Source organism: Hyla sarda, chromosome 7 (genome assembly GCF_029499605.1).
Source record: "Hyla sarda isolate aHylSar1 chromosome 7, aHylSar1.hap1, whole genome shotgun sequence".
NCBI classification, from domain to species: Eukaryota; Metazoa; Chordata; class Amphibia; order Anura; family Hylidae; genus Hyla; species Hyla sarda.
The window spans coordinates 84,729,166-84,754,585 of record NC_079195.1 but is presented as its reverse complement, the minus strand read 5'-3'; the positions used below and the strand labels follow the sequence as shown (position 1 = coordinate 84,754,585).

At 46.9% G+C, this 25,420-nt stretch overlaps 1 long non-coding RNA gene across 1 annotated transcript in view; it reads right to left on the bottom strand.

Annotated features, from left to right (window-relative positions):
* LOC130282420 (uncharacterized) overlaps window positions 1–25,420 on the bottom strand; it is a 93,490-nt gene that overhangs the window by 31,244 nt on the left and 36,826 nt on the right. Inside the window, exon 3 of the long non-coding RNA XR_008846373.1 lies at window positions 18,231–18,255. This is a non-coding gene — a long non-coding RNA (uncharacterized LOC130282420). The remainder of the gene's footprint in view (window positions 1–18,230; window positions 18,256–25,420) is intronic.

The window sequence follows — 25,420 nt, the reverse complement described above, 5'->3', positions numbered from 1 at the left end:
GCCTCTATACACTCCTTCTTCTCGGAAATTCGAAGTGTCTTTGAGGAACCTGCCCGAGCCTCTTCTGCTGAGACTGCCCTGTTGAACCTGGTCCAGGGTAATTCTTCCGTTGGCGAGTACGCCGTACAATTCCGTACTCTTGCTTCAGAATTATCCTGGAATAATGAGGCCCTCTGCGCGACCTTTAAAAAAGGCCTATCCAGCAACATTAAAGATGTTCTGGCCGCACGAGAAATCCCTGCTAACCTACATGAACTCATCCATCTTGCCACTCGCATTGACATGCGTTTTTCCGAAAGGCGTCAGGAGCTCCGCCAGGATATGGACTTTGTTCGCACAAGGCGTTTTTTCTCCCCGGCTCCTCTCTCCTCTGGTCCCCTGCAATCCGTTCCTGTGCCTCCCGCCGTGGAGGCTATGCAGGTCGACCGGTCTCGCCTGACACCTCAAGAGAGGACACGACGCCGCATGGAGAATCTCTGCCTGTACTGTGCCAGTACCGAACACTTCCTGAAGGATTGTCCTATCCGTCCTCCCCGCCTGGAAAGACGTACGCTGACTCCGCACAAAGGTGAGACAGTCCTTGATGTCTACTCTGCTTCTCCACGTCTTACTGTGCCTGTGCGGATATCTGCCTCTGCCTTCTCCTTCTCTACTATGGCCTTCTTGGATTCTGGATCTGCAGGAAATTTTATTTTGGCCTCTCTCGTCAACAGGTTCAACATCCCAGTGACCAGTCTCGCCAGACCCCTCTACATCAATTGTGTAAACAATGAAAGATTGGACTGTACCATACGTTTCCGCACGGAGCCCCTTCTAATGTGCATCGGACCTCATCACGAGAAGATTGAATTTTTGGTCCTCCCCAATTGCACTTCCGAAATCCTCCTTGGACTACCCTGGCTTCAACTCCATTCCCCAACCCTGGATTGGTCCACTGGGGAGATCAAGAGTTGGGGGCCCTCTTGTTTCAAGGACTGCCTAAAACCGGTTCCCAGTACCCCTTGCCGTGACTCTGTGGTTCCCCCTGTAACCGGTCTCCCTAAGGCCTATATGGACTTTGCGGATGTTTTTTGCAAAAAACAAGCTGAGACTCTACCTCCTCACAGGCCTTATGATTGTCCTATTGACCTCCTCCCGGGCACTACTCCACCCCGGGGCAGAATCTATCCTCTGTCCGCCCCAGAGACTCTTGCTATGTCGGAGTACATCCAGGAAAATTTAAAAAAAGGCTTTATCCGTAAATCCTCCTCTCCTGCCGGAGCCGGATTTTTCTTTGTGTCCAAAAAAGATGGCTCTCTACGTCCTTGCATTGACTACCGCGGTCTTAATAAAATCACGGTAAAGAACCGCTACCCCCTACCCCTCATCTCTGAACTCTTTGATCGCCTCCAAGGTGCCCACATCTTTACCAAACTGGACTTAAGAGGTGCTTATAATCTCATCCGCATCAGAGAGGGGGATGAATGGAAAACGGCATTTAACACTAGAGATGGACACTTTGAGTATCTGGTCATGCCCTTTGGCCTGTGCAACGCCCCTGCCGTCTTCCAAGACTTTGTTAATGAAATTTTTCGTGATCTCTTATACTCCTGTGTTGTTGTATATCTGGACGATATCCTGATTTTTTCTGCCAATCTAGAAGAACACCGCCAGCATGTCCGTATGGTTCTTCAGAGACTTCGTGACAATCAACTTTATGCCAAGATAGAGAAATGTCTGTTTGAATGCCAATCTCTTCCTTTCCTAGGATACTTGGTCTCTGGCCAGGGACTACAAATGGATCCAGACAAACTCTCTGCCGTCTTAGATTGGCCACGCCCCTCCGGACTCCGTGCTATCCAACGTTTTTTGGGGTTCGCCAATTATTACAGGCAATTTATTCCACATTTTTCTACCGTTGTGGCCCCTATCGTGGCTTTAACCAAAAAAAATGCCAATCCCAAGTCTTGGCCTCCTCAAGCGGAAGACGCCTTTAAACGGCTCAAGTCTGCCTTTTCTTCGGCTCCCGTGCTCTCCAGACCTGACCCATCTAAACCCTTCCTATTGGAGGTTGATGCCTCCTCTGTAGGAGCTGGAGCGGTCCTTCTACAAAAAAATTCTTCCGGGCATGCTGTTACTTGTGGTTTTTTTTCTAGGACCTTCTCTCCGGCGGAGAGGAACTACTCCATCGGGGATCGAGAGCTTCTAGCCATTAAATTAGCACTTGAGGAATGGAGGCATCTGCTGGAGGGATCAAGATTTCCAGTTATTATTTACACCGATCACAAGAACCTCTCCTATCTCCAGTCTGCCCAACGGCTGAATCCTCGCCAGGCCAGGTGGTCTCTGTTCTTTGCCCGATTTAATTTTGAAATTCACTTTCGGCCTGCCGATAAGAACATTAGGGCCGATGCTCTCTCTCGTTCCTCGGATGCCTCGGAAGTTGAACTCTCTCCGCAACACATCATTCCTCCTGACTGCCTGATTTCCACTTCTCCAGCCTCCATCAGGCAAACTCCTCCAGGAAAGACCTTCGTCTCTCCACGCCAACGCCTCGGAATCCTCAAATGGGGTCACTCCTCCCATCTCGCAGGTCATGCAGGCATCAAGAAATCTGTGCAACTCATCTCTCGCTTCTATTGGTGGCCGACTCTGGAGACGGATGTCGTGGACTTTGTGCGAGCCTGCACTGTCTGTGCCCGGGATAAGACTCCTCGCCAGAAGCCCGCTGGTTTTCTTCATCCTCTGCCTGTCCCCGAACAGCCTTGGTCTCTGATTGGTATGGATTTTATTACAGACCTACCCCCATCCCGTGGCAACACTGTTGTTTGGGTGGTCGTTGATCGATTCTCCAAGATGGCACATTTCATCCCTCTTCCTGGTCTTCCTTCAGCGCCTCAGTTGGCTAAACAATTTTTTGTACACATTTTTCGTCTTCACGGGTTGCCCACACAGATAGTCTCGGATAGAGGCGTCCAATTCGTGTCAAAATTCTGGAGGGCTCTCTGTAAACAACTCAAGATTAAATTAAACTTTTCTTCTGCATATCATCCTCAATCCAATGGACAAGTAGAAAGAATTAACCAGGTCTTGGGTGATTATTTACGACATTTTGTTTCCTCCCGCCAGGATGATTGGGCAGATCTTCTACCATGGGCCAAATTCTCGTATAACTTTAGAGTCTCTGAATCTTCCTCCAAATCCCCATTTTTCGTGGTGTACGGCCGTCACCCTCTTCCCCCCCTCCCTACTCCCTTGCCCTCTGGTTTGCCCGCTGTAGATGAAGTGACTCGTGATCTTTCCACCATATGGAAAGAGACCCAAGATTCTCTTTTACAGGCTTCATCTCGCATGAAAAAGTTTGCCGATAAGAAAAGAAGAGCTCCCCCCATTTTTGCTCCCGGAGACAAGGTATGGCTCTCCGCTAAATATGTCCGCTTTCGTGTCCCCAGTTACAAACTGGGTCCACGCTATCTTGGTCCTTTCAAAGTCTTGTGCCAAATTAATCCTGTCTCTTACAAACTTCTTCTTCCTCCTTCTCTCCGTATTCCTAATGCCTTTCATGTCTCTCTTCTTAAACCACTCATCATCAACCGTTTCTCTCCCAAGTTAGTTTCTCCCACTCCTGTCTCCGGTTCTTCTGACGTCTTCTCAGTGAAAGAGATACTGGCCTCCAAGACGGTCAGAGGAAAAAGGTTCTTTTTGGTGGATTGGGAGGGCTGTGGACCTGAAGAGAGATCCTGGGAACCTGAGGACAACATCCTAGACAAAAGTCTGCTCCTCAGGTTCTCAGGCTCTAAGAAGAGGGGGAGACCCAAGGGGGGGGGTACTGTTACGCCGAGCGCTCCGGGTCCCCGCTCCTCCCCGGAGCGCTCGCTTCTCTCTCGCTACCGCAGCGCTCCGGGCAGCTCCACTGACCCGGTGCGCTGCGATACCGTCTCCAGCCGGGATGCGATTCGCGATGCGGGTAGCGCCCGCTCGCGATGCGCATCCCGGCTCCCGTACCTGACTGGCTCTCCGTCTGTCCTGTCCCGGCGCGCGCGGACCCGCTCCCTAGGGCGCGCGCGCGCCGGGTCTCTGCGATTTAAAGGGCCACTGCGCCGCTGATTGGCGCAGTGGTTCCAATTAGTGTGTTCACCTGTGCACTCCCTATTTATACCTCACTTCCCCTTCACTCCCTCGCCGGATCTTGTTGCCATTGTGCCAGTGAAAGCGTTTCCTTGTGTGTTCCTAGCCTGTGTTCCAGACCTCCTGCCGTTGCCCCCGACTACGATCCTTGCTGCCTGCCCCGACCTTCTGCTACGTCCGACCTTGCTTCTGTCTACTCCCTTGTACCGCGCCTATCTTCAGCAGTCAGAGAGGTTGAGCCGTTGCTAGTGGATACGACCTGGTCACTACCGCCGCAGCAAGACCATCCCGCTTTGCGGCGGGCTCTGGTGAAAACCAGTAGTGACTTAGAACCGATCCACTAGCACGGTCCACGCCAATCCCTCTCTGGCACAGAGGATCCACTACCTGCCAGCCGGCATCGTGACAATGCATTGCTTTTGCAGCTGCTATTCTATTCATAGGAGTTTACAATCTGAGCTGACTGGTTAGTGTTTATAGGCTGTCTATAACAAATCATCATACATTCATAGAGCAGAAGTATAAAAATTGGTCCTAGACCAGAGGTTCTCAACCTGTGGTAAGCGTATCCCTAGGGGTATGCCACGGGTTGAGTGGGGGTACGCCAAAGTGCTGACAAATACCGGCCATGCATTGGCCAGTATCTGTCAGCACATTGCCGCGGCAGCTCACTGTGCAGTAGCGAGGCCTGAGCTGCGGGCGCGGCTACTGTATGGAAGCTGCGTGGTTGCCGAGGAGATGTGCGACCTCCCCTGACATTGCACGGAGGTGCCGCTCAGAGCAGGAGGACGTCACATGTCAGTGCGGCCCCACTGAACGGGACTCGCCGCGTGAAGGAACAGGCAACAGGTGACCGCAGGATGCCCAGTAAAGTAAAAAAAAAAAAAAAAAATCTAAAAATAAGTGTAAGGGACGCAGGGAGGACATTAAGATGGAGGAGAGGGTGATGTATGGGACGGAGCAGAAGGCATTAAGAGGGAGAGGGAGAGGGATAATGGTGGAGGAGGGATGAGAGAAATGAAGCACAAGGCATTAAGATGGAGGGGGAGAGGGATAATGGTGGAGGGGAATGGGGAAAAATAAAGCACAAGGCATTAAGATGGAGGGGAGAGGGATAATGGCAAAATGGGATCAGAGGGGGGGGGGGATAATGGCACAAGGGGATTAATATGGAGGGGGGGGGGTGATGATTAATCCTCCCTCCTTCACATTAATCCCCTTGGGCCATTATCCCCCCCTCCCTCTGATCCCCTTTTGCCATATCCGATAATAAGATGGAGGGGGGAGAGGGATAATGGTAAAAGATCAGAGGGAGATGGAAATATTGGCACAAGGGGATTAATATGGAGGTGGGGGGGAGTGATGATTAATCCCCCCCCCCATCCTAATGCCCTTGCACCATTTCCCCTTCCTCTGATCCCCTTTTGCCATATTGGATAATAATGGCACAAGAGGATTAATATGGAGGGGGGAATAATGGCACAAGGGGATTAATATAGAGTGGAGTTACCCCCCCCCCCCTCCATTTTAATCCCCTTGTGCCATTATTCCCCTTCCATCTTAATCCTCTTGTGCTATTATTCCCCCTCCATCTTAATCCCCTTGTGCTATTATTCCCCCTCCATTTTAATCCCCCTGTGCCATTATTCCCCCTCCATCTTAATCCCCTTGTGTTATTATTCCCCCTCCATCTTTATCCCCTTGTGCCATTATTCCCCCTCCATCTTAATCCCCTTGTGCTATTATTATTCCTCCTCCATCTTAATCCCCTTGTGCTATCATTCCCCCCCTCCCTATGATTCCCTTTTGCCATATCGGATAATCATAGCACAAGGAGATAAAGATGGAGGGGGAATAATGGCAAACGGGGATCAGAGGGAGGGGGAATAATGGCACAAGGGGATTAAGATGGAGGGGGAATAATGGGACAAGGGGATTAAGATGGAGGTGGAATAATAGCACAAGGGGATTAAGTATCTCATAAGTATAAAGGTAAGAACACGCCTTTTGTCCGCAGGTACCCCTCGCGCGTAAATTCCGAGTGAATTTCCGCGCGAGGGGGTCCCTGGGGACATACTTTCAGCCTTTGGGGGTACAGTCACCAAAAAGGTTGAGAACCACTGTCCTAGACCATCATATCCTCCATGTGATTAAAGCTAGAGTACAGACAGTCCTGTAATCCACTGTTCCAAAATAGTCCTCAACATGCCAACATCTGCCTAGCTGTCAGTAGGTCCCTTGTGTAGATTCTGGAAATTTTTTTGAGCACTTCCTTTTTGAGGGTGAACTTACTGATTTAATGAACTTTTATAGCATTATAATACACATCTAGCTCAGGTGAAGGGTCAGTATAAACTTCCAAGGCTTTGCCTTTAAACCCTGGAGTAATGTACTGGGTAGATGAGTCCCCATACTTCTCCTTCACAGGAAGGTTTTCCAAACAACTTCTTGGTATTTTTGCATCCTATAATTATTAAAAAAAATTCTAGGATGTAGTGTATCAAGTGTCTATGAATCTATGGGATAAGTACTGTCCCACTTGTTCTCATTTTCATGTATCAACCCCCCATATGGCCCTTGATAGTAGTAGTTTTCTGGTAGTTTCCTGGCACAGTCCCCTGTGAGGCCTTGGTGCGCTTATACTGTAGGTGTAAGCAGTAATTTCCTTTGCTGGCCTCTAAGCATAATTTCTGCAGTCACTGCAGTGTGGATTTTGCAATCTCCCATTCATAAAGAAAAAGGAAGACAAATAATAATTGGTCTCTATGTGAGTTGAGATACCTGACATACTAAAAAGATCTGCCGATTAATCAGTTCTAATCTTTGTATGTAGCGGCTCTGGCTCTTTCATTGGAAATAAATAAAATTAAGTAATTCTACTTGAAACATAGTCTTCTCCAGTATGCACTCTGAGATTTAGAAAAGTGGTATAAAGCTGACATTGCTTATTCATTGTTTAACCCCTACATGTAAATCATGGAATTCCTTGTTATAAGGCACCATGCTGTTTCTGTTTGCTGTGCTCACAAGCCCACAGAAGTCATTCTTATGATTCTGGATGCTTAAAGTGGAGATTTGGGCATCTAATTGGCTTTACAGAGAGATTCCAAGTCATTATACATATAATCAACTGATTGCAACTTCAGGTCTACTATTGGGGCAAAGAAAAAAAGCTAAATTAAAGTGTAAAAACTTTTGTCACAGAGAAATGTCAAGCATTTTGATCAGGTTGGGTCTCAGTTCTATGACCCCTAGCAATTGTTAAACAGAGCCAGAAGAAAATGAATCTGAGCCCTTGCTGCAGTAGTCCAACTCCTACAAGAAGTTGGATAGTGCAGTGAGTCTGGGAGTGAAGCGCTCAGCTGTGTGCTTCTCCATGCTCTATCTGGTGATCAGAAAGGGTGTCACCCCCAAGACCCTGACCGATCAAAACTTTTAACATGCCTGTGTGGCATGTCAAATATATTTTTTATTTGGCAGTAAAGCTTAATTAATTTTCATAAGTATAATTGAAAGACTTCCCCCTCAACTTTAGGGGAATCAGACAGCAAGATTAGAATTTCTAACCTGCTGATAGGTGCAAATAGTGGCCATTACCATAAACATTATAGCAGCTTTAAAGGAGAACTCCAGCCAGATGAAATTACCTTGACATAGCTGCACAAGTTAAAGTTAAATAACTTTGTACTGTACAAGTGTAATCTTTGCAGAGCACATTACATGTTTTTCTCTCCTTTTCTCCAGGCAGGAAGTCCAGTAGTTCTTATCCCACATGATGAATGTCAAGCACCAGTTTGCTGGGCCTGACACATCCCTAAAGTAAGGTCACACTCCCGTCTACTCAGCCAAGAGAGCTTCGAATTTGTGTGATTGCCCCTGATTGGCGGAGGCCCACACCTCCCTCATATATATTTTCACTGCTTCTCTAACCATGTGTCCTGCTTAGCAATCTCAAGGCAGCTGCTCCAGCAAGAAACAAGCGCAGGGGCTGATGGTCTGTGTAGTTAATTTGTAGCTTTCATCTGGATTTTCAAGGGCTGTTTATGGGGGGCTATGTGGGGGATTTTGAAACAAATCAAATGGGATGCCTTGTGAAGTTGTGGTGAGTATATATATCAATTTCTAATGTTTTTTTTTTTTTTTTTACCTCTTCTGGCTAGATATCTCCTTTAATTTGGCACTCCAGCGTGCCATTCAATATCTATTTTATGGGTATGCAAATGAGGATGTTCGGTGCACTACCCCTCTGCAGTGGCCTTGAGATAAACATTGATATTACAGATAAACAGCGCACCAGTGCTCCATATTAACCTCTTCAGGACATAGGGCGTATGGATACGCCCTGAATCCCGAGTCCTTAAGGACCGAGGGCGTATCCATACGCCCGTGGGAATTCCGGCCCCCACCGCTAGCCGGTTGGGGACCGGAGCCGGATGCCTGCTGAAATCGTTCAGCAGGCATCCCGGCATATCGCCCAGGGGGGTCATTATGCCCCCCCATGTCGGCGATCGCCACAGATCGCTGGACAATTCAGTTCAGCGATCTGCGGCGATTCCGGGTCAATCGGGTCTCCGGTGACCCGGTGACCCGGAATTACTGGCTGTTCGGGGCCGTCTTTGACGGCCCCGAACAGCCAGAGCCTGCAGGGGTGAGGTGGCACTGGTGCCACCTCACGATCGCCCTGATTCGTCGGCCGGATTACCGGCCGACCAATCAGGGCGCCTGCTGCGGGTGTCACTCCCGCACCCGCTCCGCCCCTCTTCTGGAGGACGTGAGCGGGTGCGGGAAGACGACCCCCGATGCTGGGGACCCCGATCCCCGGCGCCCCTGTTGGGATCGGGGCCCCAGGAGCAGCTGCGGCGGCGGGACTGACCTGCAGCGTCTGGATCGTTGGAGGTGAGTGACAGCCTCCTGCTGTTGCTTAGCAACAGCTCCCAGCATGCAAAAAGGGCATGCTGGGAGCTGTAGTTATGCAACAGCAGGAGGCAGACCACCACAACTCCCAGCATTCCCTTATGGGCATGCTGGGACTTATGGTTTTGCAACAGCTGGAGGCACATTCTTTCTATGGAAAAGTGTACCTTCAGTTGTTGTCTAACTACAACTCCCAGCTTGCACAAACAGCTAAAGTGCATGCTGGGAGTTGTAGTGGTGCATCTGCTGGTTGCATAACTACAACTCCCAGCATGCCCGTTGGCTGTCGGTGACTGCTGAGAGTTGTAGTTTTGCAACAGCTGAAGGCACACTGGTTGTTAAACTCAGAGTTTTTTTTTACCTAACTCAGTGTTTCACGACCGGTGTGCCTCCAGCTGTTGCAAACTACAACTCTCAGCAGTCAACGTACACCATGCACCGTACATGCTGGGAGTTGTAGTTTTGCAACAGCTGGAGGCACACTGGTTGTGAAACACTGAGTTAGGTCACAAACTCAGTGATACATAACCAGTGTGCCTACAGTTGTTGCAAAACTGCAACTCTCAGCAGTCACCGACAGCCAACGGGCATGCTGGGAGTTGTAGTTATGCAACAGCTGGATGTCCCCCCCCCCCCCAATGTGAACGTACAGGGTACACTCACATGGGCGGAGGATTACAGTAAGTATCTGGCTGCAAATTTGAGCTGCCGCAAACTTTCTGCTGCAGCTCAAATTGCCAGCGAGAAACTACTGTGAACCCCCGCCCGTGCAACTGTACCCTAAAAACACTACACTACACTAACACAAAAAATAAAATAAAAAGAAAAAAACACTACATATACACATACCCCTACACAGCCCCCCTCCCCTCCCCAATAAAATTGAAAAACGTCTGGTACGCCACTGTTTCCAGAACGGAGCCTCCAGCTGTTGCAAAACAACTCCCAGTATTGTCGGACAGCCGTTGACTGTCCAGGCATGCTGGGAGTTTTGCAACAGCTGGAGGCACCCTGTTTGGGAATCACTGGCGTAGAATTCCCCTATGTCCACCCCTATGCAATCCCTAATTTAGGCCTCAAATGCGCATGGCGCTCTCACTTTGGAGCCCTGTCGTATTTCAAGGCAACAGTTTAGGGTCACATATGGGGTATCGCCGTACTCGGGAGAAATTGTGTTACAAATTTTGGGGGTATTTTCTGCTTTTACCCTTTTTAAAAATGTAAAATTTTTGGGAAAACAAGCATTTTAGGTAAAAAAAAATAAAATTTTTTACATATGCAAAAGTCGTGAAACACCTGTGGGGTATAAAGGTTCACTTAACCCCTTGTTACGTTCCCCGAGGGGTCTAGTTTCCAAAATGGTATGCCATGTGTTTTTTTTTTGCCATCCTGGCACCATAGGGGCTTCCTAAATGCGGCATGCCCCCAGAGAAAAATTTGCGTTCAAAAAGCCAAATGTGACTCCTTCTCTTCTGAGACCTGTAGTGCGCCAGCAGAGCACTTTTCACCCCCATATGGGGTGTTTTCTGAATCGGGAGAAATTGGGCTTCAAATTTTTAGGGGTATTTTCTGCTATTACCCTTTTTAAAAATAAAAATTTTTTGGGAAAACAAGCATTTTAGGTAAAATTTTTTATTATTTTTTTACATTTGCAAAAGTCGTGAAACACCTGTGGGGTATTAAGGTTCACTTTATCCCATGTTACATTCCCCGAGGGGTCTGGTTTCCAAAATGGTATGCCATGTGTTTTTTTTTTGCTGTTCTGGCACCATAAGGGCTTCCTAAAGGTAACATGCCCCCCAAAAACCATTTCAGAAAAACGTACTCTCCAAAATCCCCTTGTCGCTCCTTCCCTTCTGAGCCCTCTACTGCGCCCGCCGAACACTTTACATAGACATATGAGGTATGTGCTTACTCGAGAGAAATTGGGCTACAAATACAAGTAAAAATTTTGTCCTTTTACCCCTTGTAAAAATTCAAAAATTGGGTCTACAAGAACATGTGAGTGTAAAAAATGAAGATTGTGAATTTTCTCCTTCACTTTGCTGCTATTCGTGTGAAACACCTAAAGGGTTAAAACGCTGACTGAATGTCATTTTGAATACTTTGGGGGGTGCAGTTTTTATAATGGGTTCATTTGTGGGGTATTTCTAATATGAAGACCCTTCAAATCCACTTCAAACCTGAACTGGTCCCTGAAAAATACTGAGTTTGAAAATTTTGTGAAAAATCGGAAAATTGCTGCTGACCGTTGAAGCCCTCTGGTGTCTTCCAAAAGTAAAAACACGTCAATTTTATGATGCAAACATAAAGTAGACATATTGTATATGTGAACCAAAAAAAAATGTATTCGTAATATCCATTTTCCTTACAAGCAGAAAGCTTCAAAGTTAGAAAAATGCTAAATTTTCAAATTTTTCATCAAATTTACGGATTTTTCACCAAGAAAGGATGCAAGTATCGACAAAAATTTACCACTATGTTAAAGTAGAATATGTCACGAAAAAACAATCTCGGAATCAGAATGATAACTAAAAGCATTCCAGAGTTATTAATGTTTAAAGTGACAGTGGTCAGATGTGCAAAAAACGCTCCGGTCCTTAAGGCCAAAATGGGCTCCGTCCTGAAGGGGTTAAAGATACTATAATGGTCATGGTAATGGCCCCTATTAGCATCTATCAGCAGTATAGGATACACTCATCTGTCAGATTCCTTTTAAAGCAATGTTTTCCAAACAGTTTGCCTCCAGCTGTTGCAAAACTGCAACTTCCAACCTTTGCCTGTCCGGGCATGCTGAGAGTTGAACTTTCGCAACAGCTGGAGACACACTGTTTGGAAAACACTATTTGAAAAAGACAACCTTGAAGTGGACACTTTCTATGCATAGTAATAAGGAACAAATCACTTTACAGTTATTAAGCCTTGTACATGAATCACATATAATGAATGAATGTATATAATGAATAGCAGACAGGAGAATCACAGCATTTTGTGCAATACAGGCACGCTTTCTAAGTTCCTTTTCCTCTATGAGGAAATCTTAGAATGATTCAGAAGACCAATGGTGCATGCAATAAGTATCGTTGAGGATGGAGCTCTTTCTTGTAGAACAAAGACATCCCCTTTTCCTGTCAAGAAGTTATCATGATCTGTTGGTGATCTGATCTGTCTTAAAGGAGAAGTCTCATACCTGGAAGCGCAGAAAAATGTATCCCCTATCTGCAGGATAGGGGATAAGTTTTAGATTGCAGGGGGTCTGACCGATGGGGCCCCTGCCATCTCCTATATGGAGCCCCATGCTCTCCCCCAGAGCGGCACCCAAAGCAGGGACCAACATGCCCCCTCCATATATCTCTATGGGAGAGCCAAAGATTGCAAACAGCTCTCCCATAGAGATATATGGAGGGGGCGTGGTGGCCCCAGCTTCGAGTGGGGGTCATTACGCACTGCTCTGAGGGAGAGCTGGGGCCCTGTACAGGAGATTGGACCCCCCACGATCTAAAACCTATCCCCACCCTGCGGATAGGGGATACGTTTTTCCGTACTTCCAGGTATGAGAATTCTCCTTTAATCTCATTGATCAGCTGTTATTGCCAGGAAGAGTGATGTCTGGCTATACATTTCTCCATCAAGAGCTGCTACACTGGAAATGTATCACTACATGGGGATCATTCAAATAGTAACATAGTTTGTATGGCTTAAAAAAGACATATGTCGATCCAGTCAAGCCTTTTACCTTATAGTGTTGTTCCAGAGAAAGGCAGAAAAAAAAACATGAGGTAGAAGCTAAATATATAGCCATCCATGTTATGTATGAATGCTCCAGATCCACCAGAGCAGAAGCTGCTCTTACAACTCCCAATTATTTGTTAAAGATTATATTTTCCTTACATGTAGTAAACTTTCTTTTGTACTAAGCTTTATGTGTTGTACTCAGGGCTTGCCATCAGTTGTCGCAAGGCCGAGCAAATGATGGGCACTACTGGAGTACAAAAGGCCCCCTGCTGGTTTCTCTTATACAAGCAGGGCTCAAGTCCTGCAGGAAGGCATGGGAACAGAGTTTTCACAGCAGGAACACTGTTCCCATTAGCAGGAGCCCTACAGGATCAGCCCTTGGTGAAAATCTTGGGTAAGTTCCCACACCTTTCTCCAAAGACTTGACCCCTGTTTAAAAGACAGTAGAAACATTACACAGGACACTGCTATCCCCATATTATCAGTGTATTTTTTGTTATTAGAAGGGGTGTAAGACTTCGAATTACATCATGATTATATATGACCATAGGGGAACAGGGAGGGATTCTCCTAAAGTGGGAGTCAGAAGACCTCAGCTGAATGCATAGGAGGTAAGAGTAGCCTGAAGAGCTATTCGGACGCTCTCCCTCCGACTTTCAGCATTATCTGTGCTCCTATCACTCTAGGAGGGATGGGAATGGCGACAGTGTTGCTGCCAGGTGTGAAAGGTAGTTTAGGGTACAATATTACTGCTAGTGGGTGAGGGGCTAAAATAATACTGTGGTGGGGAGGTGTAGTGTTTGACAGTGGGGAAGAGGAAAAAATAGGCAATATAGCTGCCATTAGCAAAAAATTAAGACAATGCTGTCAGAACTGCATCTATATGTGGTTGTAGGGAGGGGGGAGAAGAAAGGATGAGAGGGGGCATAATGCTGCTCACTGTTGGGAAAAGGAGAACAATGCAGCTGTGGTGTGGAAGGTACAGGAATGGGTATGAACGCTGCTGTCAGTGGGGTGTAGTAGGGGATTAAATGTTGCTTCTTGTTGGCAATGGATGTGTAAGGAATGCTGCTGATAGTGGTGGAGAGCCTAGGAAAAAGGTGTTTTCAGCGGTAAAGATACTACTGCTACCAGTGGGAGCGTTGTGGGTAAGGGGATAATGTTCCTGCCAGTTGGAGTGACATAGAAAGGGTACGGTGGAAAGGGGAGACAATGCTGCTACCAGTGGGGCAGAAGTAAGTAGAGGAACATTGTTTCCTCCAGTGAGGTGGGTCTGAATAATTTAACCCCTTGGGGACTGAGCCCATTTTGACCCTAAGGAACAGAGCATTTTTTGCAATTGTCACGATTCGGCTACGGGTTGTGGATCCGCTGTGTCAGCGAGGGATTGGCGTGGACCGTGCTAGTGGACCGGTTCTAAGAGGCTACTGGTTTTCACCAGAGCCCGCCGCAAAGCGGGATGGTCTTGCTGCGGCAGTAGCAACCAGGTCGTATCCACTAGCAACGGCTCAACCTCGCTGACTGCTGAGAAGGCGTGGGACAGAAGGACTAGGCAGAGGCAAGGTCAGACGTAGCAGAAGGTCGGGGGCAGGCGGCAAGGTTCGTAGTCAGGATGGATAGCAGAAGTTCAGGTACACAGGCTTTGGACACACTAAACGCTTTCACTGGCACAAGGCAACAAGATCCGGCAAGGGAGTGCAAGGGAGGAGATCAGATATAGCCAGGGAGCAGGTGGGAGCCAATTAAGCTAATTGGGCCAGGCACCAATCATTGGTGCGCTGGCCCTTTAAGTCGCAGAGAGCTGGCGCGCGCGCGCCCTAGAGAGCGGAGCCGCGCGCGCCAGCACATGACAGCAGGGGACCGGGACGGGTAAGTGACCTGGGATGCGATTCGCGAGCGGGCGCGTCCCGCTGTGCGAATCGCATCCCCGACGGCCATGACAGTGCAGCGCTCCCGGTCAGCGGGACTGACCGGGGCGCTGCGGGGAGAGAGACGCCGTGAGCGCTCCGGGGAGGAGCGGGGACCCGGAGCGCTAGGCGTAACAGTACCCCCCCCCTTAGGTCTCCCCTTTTCTTTGACCGGTAACTGCCTCCCCTGAGATGAGGACACCGGGAAAGAATGGAGGGTTTCCTCAACGGCAGGCAGTACAGCAGGAGTGGGAATGGGGAGGGAGGGCAGAGGGCGAAGCCTGGCACGGGGCAGTGTGACACCAGGACGGGGGCCATGAGGAGGCACTGAGGTTTGCCTGACGGGACTGGGAGGGGGGGAGAGGCACTTCCTATGGCAGGCAGAGTCCCAGTTCTTGATCTCCCCGGTGGTCCAATCAAGGGTGGGAGAATGAAGCCGGAGCCACGGCAGACGAGGAGGACCTCAGAGGTACAGTTGGGGAGAACGAAGAGCTCAATCCTTTCGTGGTGGGGTCCAATACACATCAGGAGGGGTTCTGTGCGGTAACGCACGGTGCAATCCAGTCTGACTCCATTGACCGCGGAAATGTAGAGCGGCTTGACGAGACGGGTCACCGGGATGCGGAATTTATTAACAAACGACTCCAAAATAAAATTTCCAGAGGCACCGGAGTCCAAGCAGGCCACGGCTGAGAGGGAGGAGTTGGCTGAAGGAGAAATCCGCACGGGCACCGTGAGACGTGGAGAAGCATACTTGGAACCAAGAGACGCCACACCCACGTGAGCTGGGTGCGTGCGTGCGTTTCCCAGACGTGGAGGACGGATAGGGCAATCCACCAAGAAATGCTCGGTACTGGCACAGTAAAGACAGAGATTTTCTTCCCTACGGCGATTCCTCTCTTCCTGGGTCAGGCGAGACCGATCCACTTGCATGGCCTCCTCGGCGGGAGGCCCAGGCGTAGACTGCAAAGGATGCTGTGGGAGAGGTGCCCAGAGATCTAAGTCTTTTTCCTGGCGGAGCTCTTGGTGTCGCTCAGAAAAACGCATGTCAATGCGGGTAGCCAAATGGATGAGTTCTTGGAGGTTGGCAGGAATCTCTCGTGCGGCCAGCACATCCTTGATGCGACTGGATAGGCCTTTTTTAAAGGTCGCGCAGAGAGCCTCGTTATTCCATGATAACTCGGAAGCAAGAGTACGAAATTGGATGGCGTACTCGCCCACTGAAGAATTACCCTGGACCAGGTTCAACAGGGCAGTCTCGGCAGAAGAAGCTCGGGCTGGCTCCTCGAAGACACTCCGGACTTCAGCGAAGAAGGCCTGGACTGAGGCTGTGGCAGGATCATTGCGGTCCCAGAGCGGTGTGGCCCAAGACAAGGCCTTTCCTGAAAGAAGGCTTACTACAAACGCCACCTTAGACCGTTCTGTAGGAAACAAGTCCGACAACATCTCCATACGCAGGGAACACTGAGACAAAAATCCACGGCAGAGTTTAGAGTCCCCATCAAATTTGTCCGGCAGGGACAAGCGGAGGCTAGGAGCGGCCACTCGCTGCGGAGGAGGTGCAGGAGCTGGCGGAGGAGATGGTTGCTGCTGTAGCAGAGGCAGAAGTTGCTGTAACATGGCGGTCAACTGCGACAGCTGCTGTCCTTGTTGGGCAATCTGCTGCGATTGCTGAGCGACCACCGTGGGAAGATCAGCGAGACTTGGCAGCGGCACCTCAGCGGGATCCATGGCCGGATCTACTGTCACGATTCGGCTACAGGTTGTGGATCCGCTGTGTCAGCGAGGGATTGGCGTGGACCGTGCTAGTGGACCGGTTCTAAGAGGCTACTGGTTTTCACCAGAGCCCGCCGCAAAGCGGGATGGTCTTGCTGCGGCAGTAGCAACCAGGTCGTATCCACTAGCAACGGCTCAACCTCGCTGACTGCTGAGAAGGCGTGGGACAGAAGGACTAGGCAGAGGCAAGGTCAGACGTAGCAGAAGGTCGGGGGCAGGCGGCAAGGTTCGTAGTCAGGATGGATAGCAGAAGTTCAGGTACACAGGCTTTGGACACACTAAACGCTTTCACTGGCACAAGGCAACAAGATCCGGCAAGGGAGTGCAAGGGAGGAGATCAGATATAGCCAAGGAGCAGGTGGGAGCCAATTAAGCTAATTGGGCCAGGCACCAATCATTGGTGCGCTGGCCCTTTAAGTCGCAGAGAGCTGGCGTGTGCGCGCCCTAGAGAGCGGAGCCGCGCGCGCCAGCACATGACAGCAGGGGACCGGGACGGGTAAGTGACCTGGGATGCGATTCGCGAGCGGGCGCGTCCCGCTGTGCGAATCGCATCCCCGACGGCCATGACAGTGCAGCGCTCCCGGTCAGCGGGACTGACCGGGGCGCTGCGGGGAGAGAGACGCCGTGAGCGCTCCGGGGAGGAGCGGGGACCCGGAGCGCTAGGCGTAACAGCAATTCTGACCACTGTCACTTTAAGCATTAATAACTCTGGGATGCTTGCACTCATGAATTTGATTCCGAGATTGTTTTTTCATGACATATTCTACTTTATGTAAGTGGTAAATTTCCGTCGATACTTGCATCATTTCTTGGTGAAAAATGTGAAAATTTCATGAAAAATTTGAAAATGTAGCATTTTTATAAATTTGAAGCTCTCTGCTTGTAAGGAAAATAGACATACCAAATAAATTATATATTGATTCACATATACAATATGTCTACTTTATGTTTGCATCATAAAGTTGACATGTTTTTACTTTTTGAAGACATCAGAGGGCTTCAGCAATTTTCCAATTTTTCAAGTAAATTTCAAAATCTGAATTTTTCAGGGACCAGTTCAGTTTTGAAGTGAATTTGAGGGTCTTTGTTAGAAATACCCCATAATGAACCCCATTATGAAAACTGCACCCCTCAACGTATTCAAAATGACATTCAGAAAGTTTGTTAACCCTTTAGGTGTTTCACAGGAAACAAAAGGGGGACACTTTAACTGTATAGCCCCATGGCTCATGTAAATCCGGATCTGGACATGGATGTACTATAAATAGTGACTACCAGTTATGTCCACCCAGGTTAGATGGAACTACTTGTCCTTCCCTCCTAGCATTCTCAGCATGCACAGAATATGAAGACGAAGTAATCCTTAAAGGGGTACTCCATTGCTCAGCGTTTGGAACAAACTGTTCCGAAGCCCCAGGAGCTTGTGACGTCATAGCCCCGCCCCCTAAAAGCAAGTCTATAGGAGGCGGCGTGCCAGCCATCATGCCCCCTCCCATAGACTTGCACTGAGGGGGGAGGGCGTGATGTCATGAGGGGGTGGGGCTATGACACCACGAGCTCCCGTCGCCAGCTCCAGTGTTCGGACCAGTTTGTTCCAAATGCTGAGCAGCGGAGTACCCCTTTGATGCTTTTCTGGTCTGAACAAAAAATGTATTTTATTCTGTAGGCCTGGCAAGTACTGTATCTACCTGGCTCACTGTGTAAATAATGCGTTTACAAGATTCTTTCTGATATGACTTTTACAATAATTTTTTTAATACATTGCCCAAAAATTATATTGCTATTACATACCTGTTATAGCACCAAGCAGCTATGTCTAAAGAAAAACAAAAGAGTAAAAGAGTTATGGCTCTTGAAATTCTTTTTTTTATAAATTGCCTCATTAACCCCTTAAGGGCACTCATTAACCCCTTAAGCAGAGGCGTAATTTGTAGCTCCTGGGCCCTGATGCAAAATCTGCACCAGAGCACCATGTGCCATTTATATGACTGGTGTCTTATGGTGCAGATTTGCTTTGGGGACCCCTTAGGCACCAGGGCCCTGATTCAACTGCCACATTTGCACCCCCTATAGCTATGCCAAAGCCCATTTAGGCCTTGAGGACACAGAAAATTTTCCTTTTTTTTACGTTTTCGTCTCCTCACCTCCTAAGACCTATAATTCAATTCACAGACCCATATGAAGGCTTGTTTTTTTTTAAGACCAACTTTAATTTGTAATGACACCTTTCATTTTACCATAAAATTTACAATGCAACCAAAAAATATTTATGGGTGGAAATTGATGTTGATGAATAGCTGTCTCTTCTACCCCCTCAAAAAATAAGAATTGTTATACAATAGTGTGTTACACCAGTGTGATGTCATTAAAGGGGTAATCTGGCAAAAAACGACATATCCCATATCCACAGTGTTTGATTGCAGGGGCCCAATCACTGGGACCCCTGCATTCTCCTTAACGCATTCTCCTGGTTTCTCTGAAAGGATTGCGAGCCGTCTGTTACATTTTTATGGGAGCGCCGGAGATGTACAGCACTAAGGTCTCTTCGGAGCTTCCATAGAGAATAAATGGTGCGTATATAGCACGAGCTTCTTTAAGAGAGCTGGGATGCCAGGAAGGAGATTACAAGGTGTTCCAGTGGTAGGACCCCCCCCCCCAATCAGTCACTTAGTTGTTTTTTGCCAGAATACCCCTTTAAAACAGTTAATTGCACACAAAAAACAAGCCCTATGTTAATGAAAAAAATTGCAAATAAGTGGCTTTTAAAATGTTGACATAAAAAAATAAAAACATCCTTAAAGAGAACCTGTCAGGTTCTTGGTGCCCCCATCATTGACCCTAGGTGTTGACAGATCAGGAGAATGGCATTCTGACACTGTTCTTATATGTTCCTTGCAATACTGTATAGAACAAAAAAAAACAAAACAAAAAAAAAACAACAACTCTGAATAGCTCTCCTGTAGTATGCAAATGACTGTTATCTAGTTATGATGGACTTCCCTTCACTCAGATGTCAATCAAGCATGACTGGGTGGGGGAGGACACCGCAAGTGTGACTAAAGCCGCCATGTCTACTCCTCTCCTCTACCGTTTGCATGTTTTAAAGTTAAATTTTTTTTTAGATCTTTGGAACATCATAAAGAGTCTGTTCTTACCTGAGGTCCTGGAGCCAGTGTCTGCGGGATCTGACAGGTTTTCTTTAAGTACAAAGCATTATCGTGCCCCTGGTGGATTTAACAGTTCCTAAATAGTCCAGTCACCAATCAGATTGTATTAAGGGTTAAACATGCAGCTTGATAATACAGTGCAGATGTTTCCTACAACATGAACACAAAATTTATGCTTCAGCTGAAGCACACAAGATAGGAAAGATTACTGCCAGTGAAGTAAAGCCAACCTTACATCTGCATAGTAGCGGAGATAAACTATTGAACTGTGCAGAAAGTAGAGAATCTCCTGAAGGGATTAAATATGTCTCTTTGAATTAAAACATATCTAGTTTAGTTTTTTTTTCTTTTAGTCAAGTCTTCCTTTTTTATGTGTATACTAAAGTATAATGAGTATTTATATCTGCATTAAAGTGGTATAAATTATAAGGAAAGAACAATCCTGATTTTCCATTACTGCCTCCACATATAAAGTCATCCACTAGAAGACTTTAGACACTGAAATTTTTCACCTTATAGTATGTAGTGACCCAATAAAAAACATCAATCTGCACTTATTGAGATGTGAAAGTGATTTTTTTTTTCAAACTTATTTATGAGAAAAAAACTACCACTTTGCATGGGCATTTTTCTTGATCATCTCTGAGATGTTTCTACACCTGGTTTGGAGTCACCTGTGGTAAATTCAGGTGATTGGACAGAATTTGGAAATACACAGCCCTGTATATATAAGAATTTACAGCTGACAATGTATATCAGAGCTTAATTACTTAAGGACACAGGGCGTACAATTATTCAGCAGGCACCCCGTGCAAACCCCTGGGGGAGTCCTGAGAACCCCCATGTCGGCGATGGCTGCAAATTGCTGGTCAATTCAGACCAGCAATCTGGAGTGAGGTGGCAGGGGTGAAACCCTCCTATCCCTGCGACCGACCAATAGCAGATCGGGGGTGAGGGGGTTAAAGTTCCTTTCCCTGCTCTGCCCACCCACTGTATTCTGGGCAGAGCCGGGGAACTGGCGGTGACCAGCGCCGGAGATCGGCGGCGGGCGACGATGACGTGCGGCTCCCTGGTGTGGCGATCCTATGGAAGCTGGTGAGTTGTTGCCTAGCAACATCTTGAGGGCTACAGTCTGGAGACCACTATACAGATGTTGCAAAACTGCAACTCCAATCATGCCCTGACAGCTGTTTGGGCATGCTGGGATTTATAGTTTTGCAAGATTTAGTGGGGTACAGTTTGGAGATCACTGTGCTGTAGTCTCTAAACTGTGGCCCTCTAAATCTTGCAAACCTACAACTCCCAGCATGCATGAACGGCAAACGGATGTCTCGCCATACTGGGAGTTATAGTTGCGTACCTCCAGCTGTTGCATTACTACATCTCCCAGCATGCCCTTCGGCGATCAGTACATGATGCGAGTTGTAGTTTTGCAACAGCTGGAGGCACACTGGTTAAAAAATACAGAGTTAGGTAACAGAACCTAAGTGAAGGTTTTCCAACCTGTGTGCCTCCAGCTATTGCAAAAGTGCAACTCCCAGCATGCACGGACTGTCAGTACATGCTGGGAGTTGTAGTTTTGCAACAGCTGGAGGTTTGCCCCCCCATGTGAATGTCAGGGTACATATACACGGGTGGGTTTACAGTGAGTTTCCTGCTTCAAGTTTGAGCTGTGGCAAATTTTCCGCCGCAGTGCAAACTCCTATCGGGATACTCACCGTAAACCCCTGCCTGTGTGAATGTACCCTAAAAACACTACACTACACTAACACATAATAATGGGTAAAACACTACATATACACCCCCTTACACTGCCCCCCCCCAAATAAAAATGAAAAACGTGTCGTACAACAGTGTTTCCAAAACGGAGCCTCCAGCTGTTGCAAAACAACAACTCTTAGCATTTCTGGACACCCACTGACTGTCCAGGCATGCTGGGAGTTTATCAACAGCTTGAGGCACCCTGTTTGAGAATTACTTGCGTAGAATACCCCTATGTCCACCCCTATGCAATCCCTAACTTAGACCTCAAATGCGCATGGCGCTCTCTCACTTTGGAGCCCTGTCACATTTCAATTAAACAGTTTAGGGCCATATATGGGGTATTTCCGTACTCAGGAGAAATTGCGTTACAAATTTTGGGGGGCATTTTCTCCTTTTACCCCTTATGAAAAGGAAAAGTTTGGGTCTACACCAGCCTGTTAGTGTAAAAAATATATTAATTTTTACACTAACATGCTGGTGTTGCCCCCTACATTTTCACAAGAGGTAAAAGGAAAAAAAGACCCCCAAAATTTGTAACGTAATTTCTCCTACGGAGTACGGAGATACCCCATATGTGGGTGTAAAAAGCTCTGCGGACGCACAACAAGGCTCAGGAGTGAGAGCGCACTATGTACATTTTAGGCCTAAATTGGTGATTTGCACAGGGGTGGCTGATTTTACAGTGGTTCTGACCTAAACGCAAAAAAATAAATACCCACATGTGACCCCATTTTGGAAATTACACCCCTCACAGAACGTAACAAGGGGTATAGTGAGCCTTGACACCCCACAGGTGCTTGACAATTTTTTTTAAAGTTGATGGAAAAATGAAAAAATATATATATTTTTTAACAAAAATGCTGGTGTTACCCTACATTTTTCCTTTTCACAAGGGAAAATAGAAAAAAAGCCCCACAAAATGTGTAACCCCATTTCTTCTGAGTAAGAATATACCCCATATGTGGATGTAAAGTGCTCTGAAGGCGAACTACAATACAAAGAAGAGAAGGAGCGCCATTGGGCTTTTGGAGAGAAAATTTGTCTAGAATTGAAGGCCATGTGTGTTTGCACAGCCCCCATAGTGCCAAAACAATGCCCCCCCCCCCACATATGACCCCATTTTTTAAATTACACCCCTCACGGAATATACTAAGGGGTGCAATGAGCATTTACACCTCACAGGTGTTTGACAGATTTTTGGAACAGTGGTTCATGAAAATAAAAAAAATAATTTTTCATTTGCACAGCCCACTGTTCCAAAGATCTGTCAAACTCCAGTGGAGTGTAAATGCTCACTGCCCCTTTTATTAAATTCTGTAAGGGATGTAGTTTCCAAAATGGGGTAACATATTGGGGGTCCACTGTTCTTGCACCACGGGGGGGGGGGGCTTTGTAAGTATACATGGCCCCCGACTTCCATTCCAAACAAATCCTCTCACCAAAAGCTCAATGGCACTCCTGCTCTGAGCATTGTAGTGCGCCAGCAGAGCATTTGACGTCCACACATAGGGTATTTCCAAAGCTCAATGGCGCTCCTTCTGCTCTGAGCATTGAATTGCGCCAGCAGAGCATTTGACGTCCACACATAGGGTATTTCCATACTCAGAAGGAATGGGGTTACACATTACAAGTCATCTATTACCCCTTGTAAAAAATGTAAAATTTAACGGGGGAAAATTCATTTTAGTGAAAAAAAAAAAAGGTTCATTTACACATCTGACTTTAACAAAAAGTCATCAAACACCTGTGGGGTGTTGAGGCCCACTGGACCCCTTGTTACGTGCCTTGAGGGGTGTAGTTTCAAAAATAGAATGCCATGGGGCAGTTTTTTTGCGTTTCTGACATCATAGGTGCTTCCTAAATGTTACATGCTCCCCAAAAACCATTTCAGAAAAACTCACTCTCCAAAATCCCATTGTCGCTCCTTCCCTTCTGAGCCCTCTACTGCGCCCACCAAACTCTTTATGTTCACATATGAGGTATTTCCTTACCGAAGAGAAATGGGGTTACACATTTTGTGGGGCTTTTTCTACTTTTACCCCTTGTAAAAATTCAAAAACTGGGTCTACAAGAAAATGCAAGTGTAAAAAATGAAGATTTTGAATTTTCTCCTTCACTTTGCTGCTATTTCAGTGAAACACCTAAGGGTTAACAAACTTTCTGAATGTCAATTTGAATACTTTGAGAGGTATAGTCTTTATAATGGGGTAATTCATGGGTTATTTCTAATATGAAGGCCCTTCAAATCCACTTCAAAACTTAACTGGTCCCTGAAAAATTCCGATTTGGAGAAAACGGCTGCAAAAACATTTCTGCTACAGTGAAAATATCCAAGAGCACAGTAGCCTCTATAATTCTAAAATGAAAGATGTTTGGAACAAACTGGACTTTTGCTAGAGCTGACCGCCACCACCAAACTAAGTAAGGCTGGGTTCACACTACGTTTTCTCCCATACGGGAGCGCATACGGCAGGGGGGAGCTAAAACCTCGCACTCCCGTATGCCTTCGTATGCGCTCCCGTATGTCATTCATTTCAATGAGCCGGCCGGAGTGAAACGTTCGGTCCGGTCGGCTCATTTTTGCGCCGTATGCGCTTTTACAACCGGACCTAAAACTGTGGTCAACCACGGTTTTAGGTCCGGTTGTAAAAGCGCATACGGCGCAAAAATGAGCCGACCGGACCGAACGTTTCACTCCGGTCGGCTCATTGAAATGAATGACATATGGGAGCGCATACGGTGACATACGGGAGTGCGAGGTTTTAGCTCCCCCCTGCCGTATGCGCTCCCGTATGGGAGAAAACGTGGTGTGAACCCAGCCTAATCGGAGAAGTAGGGTCTTGCTAGGAGTGGTGACCAAGAACCCAATGGTCACTCTGCCTGAGCTCCAGAGATCCTGTGTGCAGATGGGAGAAACTTCCAGAAGGTCAACTATGAGTGTAGCACTCCACCAATCTAGACTTTATGGCAGAGTGGCCTGAAAGACTACTCTCCTCAGCAAGGCCTCTTCATACTGCCATAAGGCTCCATTAGGTGGAGCTCCATTAGCAGTTCTATCAAGTTTAACGGAGAAAAAGTGGTGCAAGCACTATTGTTTTCTCTGCTACATTCCTGTAAAATTACCGGTTCACTGATGGGCCCCATACAAGAGAAGGGGGGGCATTGGGTCCTGACACTAGCCGTTTGCATCCGACCTGTTTCAGGGTCCGATTGACTCAACAAGAAAAAATAAAGAGCCAATTGGCCCCTTAACCTTGTCGGATGCAAATGGCAATGTGAACCTAGCCTTGACCCCTTGGGGATGGAACCCTTTATGACCCTAAGGACGGGAGCATTTTTTTCAAATCTGACCTCTATCACTTTAAGCATTAATAACTCTGGGATGCTTTTACTTATAAATTTGATTCCAAGATAGTTTTTTCGTGACATATGCTACTTTATGTTAGTGGTAAATTTTCGTTAATACTTGCATCATTTCTTGGTGAAAAATGTGAAAATTTCAGGATAAATTTGAAAATGTTGCATTTTTCTAACTTTGAAGCACTCTGCTTGTAGGGAAAGGGGACATGTCAAATAAATTATATATTGATTCACATATACAATATGTCTACTTCATGTTGGCATCATAAAGTTGACATGTTTTTACTTTTGAAGACATCAGAGGGCTTCAAAGTATAGCAGCAATTTTCCAATTTTTCACGAAAATTTCAAAATCTGAATTTTTCAGGGACCAGTTACATTTTGAAGTGAATATGAGGGTCTTTATATTGGAAATCCCTTATATCGGACCCCATTATGAAAACTGCACCCCTCAAAGTATTCAAAATGACATTCAAAAAGTTTTTTTTACCCTTTAGGTGTCTAGAATCTCCTTCTGCTATATCTTTTTCTCTCTGCCTAAATCCCATTTGATGTGCTAACTATATGTTTTTCATCATTTTAGCTTAATTAAAATATACCAGTACTTCTATCGTTTCATATACATATCCTCCAGATATACTTCATGTGTTTTTCTTTCAGTATGTTTTTACAAGTCCGCTAGGTATATCA